This window comes from Schistocerca piceifrons, chromosome 11, assembly GCF_021461385.2.
Source record: "Schistocerca piceifrons isolate TAMUIC-IGC-003096 chromosome 11, iqSchPice1.1, whole genome shotgun sequence".
In the NCBI taxonomy this organism is placed as follows: domain Eukaryota; kingdom Metazoa; phylum Arthropoda; class Insecta; order Orthoptera; family Acrididae; genus Schistocerca; species Schistocerca piceifrons.
Window position 1 is genome coordinate 93207893 of NC_060148.1, and position 15682 is coordinate 93223574.

At 42.2% G+C, this 15682-nt stretch overlaps 1 protein-coding gene across 2 annotated transcripts in view; it reads left to right on the forward strand.

Annotated features, from left to right (window-relative positions):
• Positions 1–657: 657 nt before the first annotated feature.
• The window catches only part of LOC124719989 (zinc finger protein 239-like), a 64512-nt gene continuing 49487 nt past the window's right edge, over positions 658–15682 (forward strand). For both annotated transcript variants that reach the window (XM_047245214.1, XM_047245215.1), the window contains exons 1-2: positions 658–762; positions 2832–2891. The gene's annotated coding sequence lies outside the window, so the exon portion shown is untranslated. The remainder of the gene's footprint in view (positions 763–2831; positions 2892–15682) is intronic.

Genomic DNA, 15682 nt, shown 5'->3' on the forward strand with positions numbered 1-15682 from the left:
TTTTGATACATACATATACGGTGAGTCAGTTACGGAACACTTACTATCTTACTGTTTCGCACTCATTCCCGAAGTTCGTTCTCAACGACGCGATTTTTTTTCTTCATGTCGTCCAGCTTCGCATCGGCGTAGCATGTTTCCTATATTTTTAGCAGCTCTTCATAAGCGGCGTGCTTTTTGCTTCCGTTCATATCTTCCTTTACTACCTGATTTCATAGTGATTCATTTCTCTGGTAGCATTCAGTGGATTCCATTACCACGGCTTTGGTCATTTTGAAGAGGTAAAATTTCAACAGCAATGAAATACCAAAGAAACTATAACGAAAAAACTGCAACTTCAAAATGAATGAAAATACAAACAGGGCACTGCAGTGCCGTGTGGCTGGTTCATGAAGTTCTGCCAGGTGCTAATATCCGAAAGACGACCACATACGCTAGACTGTGGTATATATTGCCAACAGTGAGACTATTTTGGGGACTATCAATGCTTTTCATCAATATTGCTACTATTGACACTACACCAATAGACGCCCCCAGACGGCCAATTTACGGCCGGTTTGACAATATTATTGAATTATTTCACTATGCCATACACGTTTCGTCTTTCCTTCTGACAGATTCGCGGCATTGGTTTGTTACTTCTTCCATACCGACAATCTTAGAGCAAAGTGCTCTGCTGTCTGCTCCGTGCTGTTATTGTGTACATTAAACGCATCGCTGGCTTGTTTGTTTTTACGGAGAATCATAGATTACGTTATCCAGGTAACAGATAACGATGAGACGTAAACATGAACGAAGGAGAGCTGAAAATTTATTTTGGAACATAACATCCCATTTTCACCATTATTACAGTGATTCGAACGACGGAAGCAGCTTGCGAATATCTTATGATGATGGTGTGGTTGCTGTTTGTAAATATTGTATTGTGGCTGTGAGAACGGGTCGTGAGTCGTGCTTGGGTAGTTCAGTTGGTAAAACACTTACTCTCAAAAGGCAAAGGTCCCAAGTTCGAGCCTCGGTGGCTGCCAGGAAGTTTCATATCAGCCCATTCTCCGCTGCAGAGGGAAAGTTTTATTCTGGAAACTGTTGTATTAGTTTACTACTGGGTGCACTTGAACGTAATTGCATCATATTTGGTTATGGTTTGTAATAGCATGTGAATTTCGTATGTAATTATTTGAGGTTATGCAAGTCACAACAAAATACCCGCGCTATTTCCATTAATCTTGTGAGTTTTCGAATCCTCAGCAACTAGTTCCGTGCATATTACGTACCTATATCGCTCATCAATTTTCGAAAATGCCAGGTGTGTGTGTGTGTGTGTGTGTGTGTGTGGGGGGGGGGATATCAACTATCTAGCTGCTGGAATCTGCATATGGCTTAGTGTGGCTTAACGTCCAGTGTAACCCAACCACGAAAAACAAGATAGCAATGAGTATCCCTCAACTTTCAATCACAGATCTCATGTGCCATTATTTTTATGAACTCTGTTCGAGAACTGTCGTATTGCATATTCAAGGCATTCATTTTTTGAATGGTATTGTATATCTGCCGTAGATCTCAAAAAGTGAGCAGCTGGAAAAGGCAAGTAGTTTTTGAATCATCATACATTCCTTTCATGTGTCTATCTTCACTTATAATTCTAGTTTGCCTTAACAACAGAAGTGAGGATTATGTTACATCTTTATCTTGTGTGCTGCACCTGTTGTGTGAATGTATCTCTTTTTCATTAGCTTAGGGCAGTGTAATGTTACAATGGTTGTTCCAGTATTTTGTGAGAAGCTGTTTCTAAAATGGTTCTATAGTGACAGACAAAACTCAAGTTTCCATCTGGTTTCTGTAAGAATATGGGTAATAAATGTGTCAAACTTCAGGATTTCATTGATACTAAACTGAATTGAGAAACACATATCAAGTAAGTTTGCAAAAAACTCCTCAAGAGGTCAGTGCTGCCTCATGTGGAAACTAAAATGCATGGTTTGTAGTAATCATCTCTGTATGACATATTTATGTACCTTTCAGTCACATCTCTCAAGTGATGTGCTTACATTGTGACATTCTTGTCATATCACTGACATCTAAAAAATAAAAACAAGTCCATTTGATATACAGAGCTGTCTCCATCTGTTTACCAGGATTAGAATACTGACAGCTGTTAATCTCTATACCCATATATTTGCTGTCTTTGTCAGGTCCACATTAAAATTTAAGAATTCTGTGATATGGGCAGTGTCGATTTTAATATTTAAGACTGTAATTGTACCCTTTGACTTGATTACACTGCTGTTATTTACACATGACAAAACCTACTTTGTGTAAAATAATTAATGGTGAATAAAAAAATTATCAAACTAGAAAAGTTGATTGAAAATATATGCGTAGGCGGAAGGGTGAAATGCAAGAAATTTTCGTGTATGTTGCTGCTAATCATTCATGTACAATTTTGTTCACTATTGTTAAAATACATCTGTATGAGCTTCTGTCACCCAGAATTTCTCTCTCAGGAAGAAAAACCTTGCCTACAACTAGTAATTTATTCTCAAGAAGTAGGCGTACCATTATTTGTCTTAAATCAAAATCTAGGATGGAATATAACAATGTGTGTGTGTGTGTGTGTGTGTGTGTGTGTGTGTGTGTGTGTGTGTGTGTGTGTCCATTGTTGATGAAGACTTTAATGGCCGAAAGCTTTAATTGTGAGAGTCTTTTTGTTGTGCGTATCTGCGACGCAGCATCTCCACTCTGTAATATTATTATTTGACTTAAATATGTGAAACTTTTATGTGATATGTGGAGAGCATGCCCTCATTACAGATTGTTTTCTGTTGCCACAGGTCCAGCTTTACTCACCGAGTGTGAAAGACATGGAATATTCTGATGGTGTGAAATAAAAGGTAATTCTAAAAGTTATGTAATTCTAGAAATTAAGTGTTACGTTATGGCACAGTCATGGTGAATGTAAAGGGATGCATAATTAATATGACACCAAATGGGAAATGAGGGAAAGCAGGCAAAATACAGTATTTTAAGGCATTGTACTCTTGTTTTGGTCTTCAGTCCAAAGACTGGTTTGCTGCAGTTCACCACACTGATCTATCCTGTGCAAGCCTCTTCATCTCTGCATAACTACTGCAGTGTACATCCACCTGAATCTCCATACAGTAGGCAAGCCTTGGTCTCCCTCTACACTTTGTAGCCCAGTTGTGTCATAAATTTATTTTTTCCCTCACTTTGATTCAGTACCTCCCCACTAGTTATGTGACACACCTATCTGATCTTCAGCATTATGTGCAAGAACACATTAAAAAACCTTCTCTATTTTCTTCTTATCTGAATTGCCTACTGTCCACATTTCACTTCCACACAAGGCTACACTCAAGATAAATACCTTCAGCAAAAACTTCCTAACACTTCGCTTTACATTATATGTCAATGAATTCACCTTTCTCAGAGATATTTTTCATGCTCAAGACACTATACATACATATATATTTTTCATGCTTTGCCAGTCTACATTTTCTGTGTTCTGTCCATTATAATTATCCGGGCTGTTATGCCGTGGTCGGTTGATGAATTCTGTGATAATTCCCTACGTTTCGTCCCCGTCTGCGGGAGACATCTTCAAGGGGGTCTGTAGCTCAATGGAAGGTCCAACACACCCACTGGCTCGCTACTGACTGCAGCTAAATTCCGTGTCCGCGCGCTCCCGGGCCGCGCCGTGGCGTCACGTGTTTTGAAAACGTCAGTGCAATTGGCCGCTGCCGTCGATCCCCGTTGCCATCACCCAGTAGTGGACGGGTGGTACACATCTTCTTTAACACTGGCACCCATATACCGTTTAATTTCCCGCCCTCCTCCTTTCGATTGAAATTATTAGGGTGTTTAGCAATTTCGATTGCCTCCCTGTAGAGCCTTTCGTAATATCCGTTTGTGGCCGCCAGTACTTGCGTCTCCTCAAAACAAATAAGGTGGTTCCCTGGCTGGAAAGCATGCTCCACAACAGCTGATTGTTCAGTTTCTCTTCTACAATTGCCCTTGTCCTCTTCCAAACAGTTCTTTTAGTGGCACCCACATAAACATCTCCACAGCTGCATGGGATACTATACACTTCAGCTTTTTCCAATGGTTTGCGAGTGTACTTGGCAGGCTTAAGGTATTCCTGTATCCTCCTGGTGGGCTTGTAAATTACGGTAATATTCCGCTTCGTCAAGATCCTCCCTATTCTTTCCGTTACGTTTTTAACAAACGGCAGGAAAACCTTAGACTTTGCAGTAGCCTGTACGTCACTATGATTTCTGCATGGCTGCCTCAACGCACGTTTTATTTCGTCAGACGAATATCCGTTCTTCATTAGTGCATTGTGGAGATGTTCCATCTCAACGTTGAGCAACTCAGGTTCACAAATATTTCTATCTCTGTCCGCTAACGTCTTGATAACACCCTGCTTCTGTTGTGGGTGGTGGTTCGAATCCCGGTGCAAATAATGGTCCGTGTGCGTGGGTTTGCGGTATATTGAGTGGCCCAAACTACCACTTTCATTTCTAAAAACAAGCACACCGAGGAAATGTAATTTGCCGTATACGTCCTCCTCCATTGTAAACTGAATTCTCGAGTTTATACTATTCAGATGTTCGTGGAACCGGCTTAGTTCCTCCCTGCCATGTCTCCACAGCACAAACGTGTCATCCACGTATCGGAGCCATACATTTGTTTTTTTGCTGGCAGTACCTAAGGCCTGTTCTTCAAATTTCTCCATAAAGAAGTTTGCAATTATGGGTCTTAGGGGGCTTCCCATAGCCACGCCATCCGTTTGCTCATAAAACTGTTCATTCCACTTGAAGTATGTGGTTGTGAAACAACACTTAAACAGTTCTGAAATATTGGCAGGAAAAATTAGACCCAGCTGTTCCAATACATCATTAATTGGAACCATGGTAAGCAGCGATACCACATCGAAGCTGACCAATATGTCCTCCGGCTGGACCACTATGCCATTCAATCTGCTGATGAAATGTGTCGAATTCTTTATATAAGAGTCCGAACGGCCCACATGTGGTTTTAACAGCGTAGTCAAAAACTTGGCTAACGAGTAGGTGAGCAAACCAATGGCACTTAGTATCGATCTCAACGGTACATTTTCTTTATCAATTTTGGGCAATCCATAAAGCCTCGGTGGTAGTTCAACCAAATTGCAGAGACCTTTCTGTACACTCTCTTTAATGGAGGACTTTTTTATTAACTGCGACACAGTTCTAAAAACGTTGTTAGTGGGGTCCTTATTCAGCTTCCTATATGCTTGCGGATCCAGTAGATCAGTAATTTTACTCTGATAGTCACCCACATCCATAACCACCGTTGCGCTTCCCTTGGCAGCTGGGAGAATCAAAATACTATCGTCGTCATTCAGGAGTTTTAAAGCTCTTCTCTCGCCCACAGTTATATTACTCTTCGGCGGTTTTGCATTGGCTTGTATTCTCATTGTTTCTATATGGATTTCTTCAGCTGTTGCAGAATCCACACTGCGAATTCCTGCTTCTACACTGACTGTAATTTCTTCTGTGGGCACAAAACGCGGACTAACAGCAAAATTTCCTCCCTTGGCAAGCACAGATGTCTCATTGTCAGATAACAAACGTTTGGATAAATTGATAATGGTCCGGGAAACGTCTAAATGCCGAACAGTCTGATTAGGTAGCAAATTATCAAACTACTACTTCTTTCTACTAGACGTTGTCAACATACGCTTTCCCATGGTATCATGCAGTAGTCTATCAATTTTATCTCAGTCACCGCTGCACAGTTTATTACTGACCGTAATATGGAGAGACATTAACTTACAGTTTGTGTTTGCGAAGTCCCATCGGGTCTGCTGAATGCACTCTCGTAGTAAGGCCTCCTCAGTCCGTTTGAAAATCCGTTGTGCCTTTCCCGAATAGAACAGTCACTTTATTTTCAGAAACTTCAATTTAACGCCGACGGCTCTGCAACGAGACAGGAACGTGAGGGAACATTAAAGCTGCACTCTCTTCTTCTGGAGTCCTTCCAGGCGTCGCACTTCTCTTGACATCTCCTCCCCGTAGAGGCGACTGATACTATAATGTAGACTTTCACGGCCGGAAATGTCATGTCCATTATAATTATCCTGGCTGTTATGCCGTGGTCGGTTGATGAATTCTGTGGCAGTTCTCAACGTTTCATCCCCGTCTGCGGGAGACAGACCCTCTTGAAGATGTCTCTCGCAGACGGGGACAAAACGTTGGGAATTGTCACAGAATTCATCAACCGACCACGGCATAACAGCCCGGATAATTATAATGGACATGACATTTCTGGCCGTGAAAGTCTACATTTTAGTATTTTCTGTGTTCCTCACTTCAAACAAAACTCATCTAATACAATTAGTGTTTCATTTCCTAGTCTAATTTCTGAGCGTCACCTTTTTTTATTACTATTGTTTTACTTTTCTTGATCTTCATCTTATATCTTGTTTATCAAGACACTGTTCAATCCATTCATCTGTTCTTCCAAGTCCTTTGTACCATAGGAAGCAAGGGAGAAGATGTTGTTACAGGTGGCTAGAGTCCTCTTCTACAACACAAGTGCACACATGGAGTAATACCGTTCTTTATTGACATGAGCATTTACTTATCTTGAACAGAGTCCATGTGTTGTAGTACAAGCTCAACAGTAATAGTCCTCTTGCAGACAGTATCGGTAATCTTGTTATTACAAGCTTTAGCCTCATTGCTAGTCCCACTATGTCACCAATTTGGTCACTGTACACTGTCGTAGCCTGTGATGTGAACTGAAAATAACTGTCAGATGCCTATCTAGAATGAGTGAGTTAGTGAGCCACTGAGGTCCTCCAGTCAACAGCCACAATCTAAATACATGCTGTCAAGAGGGTGTTGGCGGCGTGTTGTTTTTGGGTGTGTCTCTGGCCCCTCTCATGATAGGCATGCTTGATCGTGTGCCTACTATCGATCTTTGCTTCATCTTTGCCGGCTGCTGTGTTGACGACAGCTTACACCAGCACTTTCCTCTGCTTCGAAATGCCACACCAAGAGGATGCGAATGACAATGGGGGGGGGGGGGAGGAGGAGGCAGGACTTTGGACTTAGGAATGAGCTGGGAGCTGTGATTGTGGAGGATGGCACACTCCCTTCCGTACCCCACCATGTGGCTTGCAAGGCAACAGGAACGTCCTCTGGAAAACTGCTGCCAGGGCACACGTCAAAGTTTACAACCTGAGATGACAATATTGTCTAGGTAGTTGAACAAAATGGCTGGCTGGAGTGGCCGAGCGGTTCTAGGGGCTGCAGTCTGGAGCTGCGCGACCGCTACGGTTGCAGGTTCGAATCCTGCCTCGGGCATGGATGTGTGTGATGTCCTTAGGTTAGTGAGGTTTAAGTAGTTGTAAGTTCTAAGGGACTGATGACCTCAGAAGTTAAGTCCCATAGTGCTCAGAGCCATTTGAACCATTTTTTGAATAAAATGGCACTTTTGCAGTCAGCTGTTTCAAATAATGTTGAAAAATGGTGGGTGCGGAAGCACTGCCGAAGGGCAAATGCAAATACTTGAACAGTCCTAAGTGTGTATTTACAACAAACACTTTATGTAATCTATCATCCAATTGAATATGCGAGTAGGCATCACACAAATCTCTCTTAGAATAGTAATATCCTGCACCAAGCTTGTCCATTAGTTCCTCAGGGCGAGGTAACAGATAAATGTCAACTATTGTCTGTGGGTTGACTGTAGACCTGCAGTCCAACACAAATGCGTATGCGACCAGAAGGCTTAGGCAACGAAATGAGAGGACTTGCCCACTGACTTGCTTGAATGGGAGCAATTACACCATTATCTTGCAATTCTTTCAGTTCACTGGCTACTTTGCCTCTTAAAGCAATTGAAACGGGATTGGACTGGAAAAGCTTAGGCTGTGCATTGTCATTCAATGTAACACACACTACAAAGTTATTAGCTCTTTCGATTCCTTCTGAAAATAGTTCAGGAAATTCTTGAAGCAAGCTAACTACACCTTCTTTTGGAGTAAAAGCAGTCACTGAAAGTACATTGTCTTTGATGCTAAGTCCAAATAAATCTATCTAAACCGAACATATTCTCACTGGCTCTTGATTTCAATACCGTAAAGTTCACTGTCCTAGTGCGAGATTTGTAAGTGGCATGCAAACTGCACTGTCCAAGCACTGGAATTGCCTGTCCATTGTAAGCAGTGAGGTGCTTGCTAGATTTAGAAAGGCTACGTGAGCCTAACTGTTCATACATGGCATGAGTAAGCAAAGTTACTGTGGCACCTGTGTCTGGCTGAAAGTTCACACGATGGCCAGCAATTCTTAATGAGACAAATAGTTTGTTAGAATGTTGTTGCACAGGACTAGGGTGAGGAGGAGGAGGAGGCATAACCTTAATCTTACTTTTATCAGAACCTGTCATAGATATTACAGGGTGTATATGACCCGGGACAACCTGGAGATCGGGAAAAACCCGGGAAATTTTTCATTCGGGAGAAAACCGGGAAAAACCCGCGAATTGTTTAGAATTCCAGGAATTTTTCATTGTTTTAGTTTTCAGTTAAATTTTTGTGATTTTGGCTGGTAAGAACCAATACTCTAACAAAGGATATTGCTGTATCCTGCTAGTGCAGAATAATACAGCATCAACAAAACATGAACGAGAGAAAAGAAAATGAAAATAAAACATGTGTTGCAAAGGAAATGCGCCACATACAACAACAAAACAGTGCTCATACAAGCGTCTGCCAACAGTAAAGTGTGTCAAAGGCTTTAGGAAGACTATGTAATGCTTTATAACAACAAATTGCCTCCGATGAGCGTGACGTGACAACTGTTTAAATTAGATTTGTTTGAGCAGTTGTGGGCAGGCTCTAGCGCATTCGCAGTTGAGTCGCTTATGAGTAATACCTTCTCCCGCTTCTGGTTACAGAAGTGTGGCTGGGCGCCACTACTTAATATTGCCCCGGTTCGGAAATATAGTAAATCTGAAGCTGATCCACAGAATAGTCAGAGTTGTGGTGGGGAAGTGGGTCGTCTCCACGTGACCTGTGTTTACATTCAGTGATTTTGTTGTTTCCTCTTCGTCTATTGCTCTTATGTTAAATGATAACAAAACGGATATTTGTTGCTGGGAGCTATCAAATGAATTAAAATACGTTAACATAATTACAGAAGGCTAAAATATGTTATTAGTTTCAGATTTTATTTCCACCTTTCTAACAGTCGAGCATTAATCGCCTTACAGAACAATGAAGTTATTTTTGCTGGTTTGCTGAAGAGATTAGGCTTTTATTAATCTTTTCTGATGAGGCAGTCAATTTATTTGAAACAAAGTGTTTAATTTTACACTATTGGCTAGTTTCAAATGTTCGCTGCATTTCATGTGCACGTATGGCATTATGCCATAATAAAGAACCAAACATGAGATAATACAGCACTGGTACTCCAAGAAAATTTATATATGAATGTGCAATTTAAGCCGAATTATGCGTTTTAGTGTGGTTCACGGAATTCCGACGCTCTTGAGGTATCCTCTTTTGTCTTGTTTCCTATATGACATAATGTAAGGTGTGTTAATGTTTTACGCATGCGAACATATGGGCTTCCTGCATCATTGTAGCTGTGCGAGCGCCGAGACACCTGTTATCTAGCGCTCTCTTGCAACTGCTGAAACAAACCTATTTCTAACAGGTCGCAGGAAAATATTGCGAACGGTGGTTTGAAAAGCATTACACTCAAAGCAGATTTCCTTTTATGCAAGATGAACTATGTGCGAGATGTATGATGAATTTCTTAAATCCCGAAGTGTTTGACTCTCATTTAAAAATCTACTCTTTGAGGATGACCATTTAGAAGAATTTCGAGCACAGAAGATCAGAAATTTACGTCTTTATTAAAAATTTTACTGGCACATTTGTGTGATGTATCTTAAAGTGTAACACCCGCAAAAAAGATCAACATTATATGTGGAAGCTTAGCTTCTCTTCCAGCTTATTAATCTTAGAGACCAATATTAAATGTGAATGATATGTATGTTAATTTAAACCATTAACTTTTCTTATTTGTGTGTTCGTGCTACTTAACAGTGATGTTGCTGTCAGCTGACTACATCACGTGTCCTATGCTCTGAACATCCGCTGTCATCGGCTGGCAAGATCACGTGACATGAGCTATGACTGGCTTACAAAAGCACATCGCAATCTCGATTTCAATGCTACGGAATGTGACATGCGGTGTTTGGTGGAATTCTAATTTATACCTTCGTAATACGAAAATATGCAGCGTACATGTTGCTGCACATCAAAGGTCTTTGAAAACGTGTTCTTCCCCCCTTAGTTTCATTTTCTAAAGTGCCAGGAAATTCTATGCCGGTACATAAAACCATAAATATTCAAAGGATGGATGAGCTTTTCAGTGCCGAGGAAGCGTATACTGTCACTTTACATGGAAAAAGTGTATTTTCACCTGGGAGAAGGTGTATTTTTATCCGGGAAAAATCCGGGAATTTTTTTCCTTGTCCACGTATACACCCTGTATTAAAAACACAGCATTCACTGCATGTGCATGAGCCTGTTTTCTCTGACAGTGGGCAAAATTGGCATTTTTGTGCCACTGCAAACAAACTTTTTGGACATGGCCTTCTTTTTTATGCATGTAACACATTGTGTTATGCGATGGGCAGTTCTGTGTTTTATGGTGATCAAAACATCTTGGGCAAGGCTTCACTAAATTCATATGCTTGTTTACATGTCTACGTGGCTGTGTACGTGCTCGTTGTTGTGGCTGCTGGGGCAGTCACGAACAAGTGGCGACTCAACCCAGCAAATTGGGGCCGCTATAGCACCCAAATCATATTGCTGTAAGATATGCAATATTTGGGGAAGTGATGGATCAGAGTACTTTAAGATCTGTTCCCGTATACTACTATCTGAGACATTAATATTATTGCATCATGGATCATTAAATCACAGTAAAAGTTGCCATAACTACACTTAAATTTACACTTCCTGGTCAAGCCCATTAATTCTGTTTACCACTGGTGGTACGTCTGTTCTGGCTTTTTCTGCAAGCGAAAGAACTGATATCTAGCTGCAGCTACTTGGACTTGCTGGTCATAGGGTTGAGTTAATGAAGCGATACTTTGTCATAGCTGAGTTTGTCGGGAGACGTGGTTGGGGATAGTTGTTGTACTAACCTGAACACTGGGGACACTGCACGATGTACTTGACAATGTGCTTGGAACTGAGTGAGGTATTCGAGCCATCCATTCCATTTCTGTGTCCTTAAATTTGCTGGAACATTTGTATACTGGTCTGTGGCAGTTGTTGGTGTGGACGGTTGGTCTGTTGTGCTGTTGACGCAGCTTGTGCAGCCAGTAGTAGTTGTATCGTTGTCAGTAAGGTAGCAATTTTTTAGTTCTGAATCCGAAAGGTCCTTTACAATGGCCGTCTGCAGCTGTGGTGCAGGGGCAGTGGGTGGAGGGGACAGGGAATTCATGGTTTGCACAAATACGTTAAAGCAAAAAGCAAGCAAAGCCTCTGAAAAGAGAAATTTGATTAATTACACAGTTCCCCTCCTGGAATACATGCAAGAACACAACAGCAAATTAGCGATTAGAAACACTTAAACACAATCACCCCTATAAGAAAAGTCTTTGGCCAAGTTGATTAACTTCGATTGCCACTGAATTATTCTCGTCGCCGCTGTAGTCTTGTAACGTAGGAAGTAAGGGAGAGGATGTTGTTATGGGTGGTCACAATCCTCTTTCTAGAACACAAATACTCACTTGGATTAATACAGTTCTGTATTGATATGAAAATTTACATATGTTGAATAGAGTCCATGTGGTGTGATACAAGTTCGTCAGTAATAGTTCTCTTGCAGACAATATGGGTAATCTTGTTGTTACAAACTTTAACCTCACTGCTAGTCCCGCTGTGTCACTAATCTGGTCACTATGCACTGTTGTAGCTTGTGATATGAACTGACAATAAATGACAGACACCTATCTAGAATCAGTGAGCCACTGAGGCCCTCCCTTTCAGCGGCAGCTCTCGAGAAGGTGTTGGCTGCATGTTGCTTGTGGGTGTGTCTCTGGCCTCTCTGGTGATAGGCATACTTGATCCTGCGCCCACTATCAATCTTTGCTGACCGGTGTGCCGGCGACAGCTTGCGCCAGCACACTTTGCTGTTTCTGACAGAATTATAATGTTATTGGCAAATCACAAAGATTTTATTTCTTCTCCCTAAACTTTAATTACCTCCCCAGTATTCTCTTTGATTTACTATGTAGCTTGCTCAATGTACATATACACTACTGGTCGTTAAAATTGCTACACCCCAAAGATGACGTGCTACAGATGCGAAATTTAAACGACAGGAAGAAGATGCTGTGATATGCAAAGCTTTTCAGAGCATTCACACAAGGCTGGCGCCGGTGGCGACACCTACAACGTGCTGACATCAGGAAAGTTTCCAACCGATTTCTCATACACAAACAGCAGTTGACCGGCATTGCCTGGTGAAACTTCGTCGTAACGTGTAACGAGGAGAAATGCGTACCATCACGTTTACGGCTTTTATAAAGATCAGATTGTAGCCTATCGCAATTGCGGTTTATCGTATCACGACATTGCTGCTCGTGTTGGTCAAGACCCAATGACTGTTAGCAGAATATGGAATCGGTGGGTTCAGGAGCGTAATACGGAATGCCGTGCTGGATCCCAATGGCCTCGTATCACTAGCAGTCGAGATGACGGGCATCGTATCCACATGGCTGTAACGGGTCGTGCGCCCACGTCTCGATCCCTAAGTCAACTGATGGGGACGTTTGTGAGACAACAACCATCTGCACGAACAGTTTGACGACGTTTGCAGCAGCACGGACTATCAGCTCGGAGACGATGGCTGTGGCTACCCTTGACGCTGCATCACAGACAGAAGCGCCTGCGATGATCTACCCGATGATGAACCTGGGTGCATGAATGGCAAAACGTCATTTTTTCGGATGAATCCAGGTTCTGTTTACAGCATCACGATGATTGCATCCATGTTTGGTGACATTGCAGTGAACGCACATTGGAAGCGTGTATTCGTCATCGCCGTACTGGCGTATCACCCGGCGTGAGGGTACGGGGTGCCATTGGTTACACATCTCGGTCACCTCTTGTTCGCATTGACGGCACTTTGAACAGTGGACGTTACATTTCAGATGTGTTACGACCCGTGGCTCTACCCTTCATTCGATCCCTGCGAAACCCTACATTTCAGCTGGATAATGCACGACCGCATGTTGCAGGTCCTGTACGGGCCTTTCTGGATACAGAAAATGTTTGACTGCTGCCCTGGCCAGCTCATTCTCCAGATCTCTCACTAATTGAAATGTCTGGTCAATGGTGGCCGAGCAACTGGCTCGTCACAATATGCCAGTGACTACCCTTGATGAACTGTGGTATCGTGTTGAAGCTGCATGGGCTGCTGTACCTGTACACGCTATCCGAGCTCTGTTTGACTCAATGCCCAGGCGTATCAAGGCCATTATTACGGCCAGAGGTGGTTGTTCTGGGTACTGATTTCTCAGGATCTATGCACCCAAATTGCATGAAAATGTAATCACATGTCAGTTCTAGTATGGATACCCATTTATCATCTGTATTTCTTCTTGATGTAGCAATTTTAATGGCCAGTAGTGTAATATAAATGAAAAGACAGATAAATCTACTCACCAAGCAGCGGCAAGGGAACACATACACACAAAAGAGTTTAACTTTCACAAGCTTTCGGACCAGTGGCTAGTTCTGGTGGAAGAGTTGAAGGGGAAGGAAGAGGGCTGAAGGAAAAGGACTGGAGAGGTTTAGGGAAAGGGGAACAGTTTAGAAAAGTCAGCCAGAACCCAGGGTCAGGGGAGATTTACCGGACGGGATGAGAAGGAAAGACTAATTGTTGGAGACTGCACCGGATGAGATTTGGAAACCCGATAGCTTAAAGGTGAAAGACAGGGTTTTAAAATGTTGTTCATTGTACAGAAAATGTTTGCTCAGTGTACAGATTGATTAGTATGGGAGATAGGCTACAATTCTTGCATTTTGTGCTCTTCAACAGTTACACCTGCAGTATGGTGTCTGTACAAGTTGTAAACAACTTTTCACTCTCTGCAATTTATCTGTGCTACCTTCAAAATTTCACTGTCAAAAGCTTTATGTAAATTTAAAAATGCTACAAATGTAGGTTTGCCTTTCTCCAATCTATCTTCGAAGATAAATCATTGTGCAAATTGATTCCTCCATTCACTTTGCCTTGATGACCACCTTGCCAATAACAACTTAATGGTTTGAACAATTATCAAGAAAAATTGGTTATGGTGTTTGAGCGTAACAAACAAACAGTTTCCCTCAAGTGGCACTGTATGGCAATGCTCTGGCTAAGAGAGGAGACTGGAACTTTTTCACTGAATAATATTTGATGTACTTGTTTTTTGACATTGTTCTGTGTCACAAAGAAAGAATAGTAATGATGGGTAAAATATGAGAGGTGCTCAATAAGTAATGCAACACTTATTTTTGTGTGAAAAGTTTTTTTTTTTAATTTCAGATTCCGATACACCATATTATTCTCCACTCTTCTGTCTACAGAATCCTGTTTTTCAATGTAATCTCCCTTCAGTGTGAAGATCTTATGCCGACTTAATGGAAGGGCCCGTATGCCCGCACGATACCATTCTACTGGTTGACACTGAGCAGGGTAGTGCAATGGTAACACACTAGACTCTCATTTGGGTGGACGACAGTTCAAACTCACATCAGGCCATCCTGATTTATGTTGTCTGCGATTTCCATAAATCGCATAAGGCAAATGCCCGGACGGTTCCTTCGAAAGGGTGCTGCTGCTATCCTTCTCCATCCTTTCGTAATCCGAGCTCGTGCTCCATCTCTAAAGACCTCGTTGTCGATGGGACATTAAACACTAATCTAGTCCTCCTCCTTTACTGGTTGACGTTGGAGCCAACGTCGTGCTGCATTGGTAACCTCCTCATCGCCCCAGTACTGCTTCCTGCAGAGTGCATCCTTCATTTGGCCAAACAGGTTGAAGTCGGAACGTAGGACTGTAGGATGGGTGAAAAAGAACAGTCCAGCGAAGTTTTGTGAGCTCCTCTCGGGTGTGCAGATTTGTGTGAGGCCTTATGTTATTATGGGAGGGAGAAGTTCATTTGCATTTTTAAAAGTGCCAACGAACATGCTGAAGTTCAAAATTGTTAAGGCTTTCGTGGCCACTTGTTGACAAACTGCCTATTGGCTTCTGTCTCGGGTTCTTTGGCCGACGTTCATCTAATGATTTTACTGACGTTTCGCCAGCACGAGTGGCTGGCATTGTCAAATCTTCACCCTCCATTGCCGTTGGTGAACTGGAGGCGAGCTCGTGGCCGCAGACTATATGTACCTGGCGTGCCGACGTCCGAGGGCTTCTCCATGGTCATTTCCGGTGCGGTTCTCCTCTTGCTACCTGTGACGGTCGTTCACTGCAATACGGGAAGCCACGATCCGTTTACCTTGAGGCTTTCCTCTTTCTTGTTGAAGCTGTTCGCTTATTTTTGTATTTCTACACCTTCTCTAAACAAGCACATGTGATAGTGCTTCTCTACAGCCAGGACT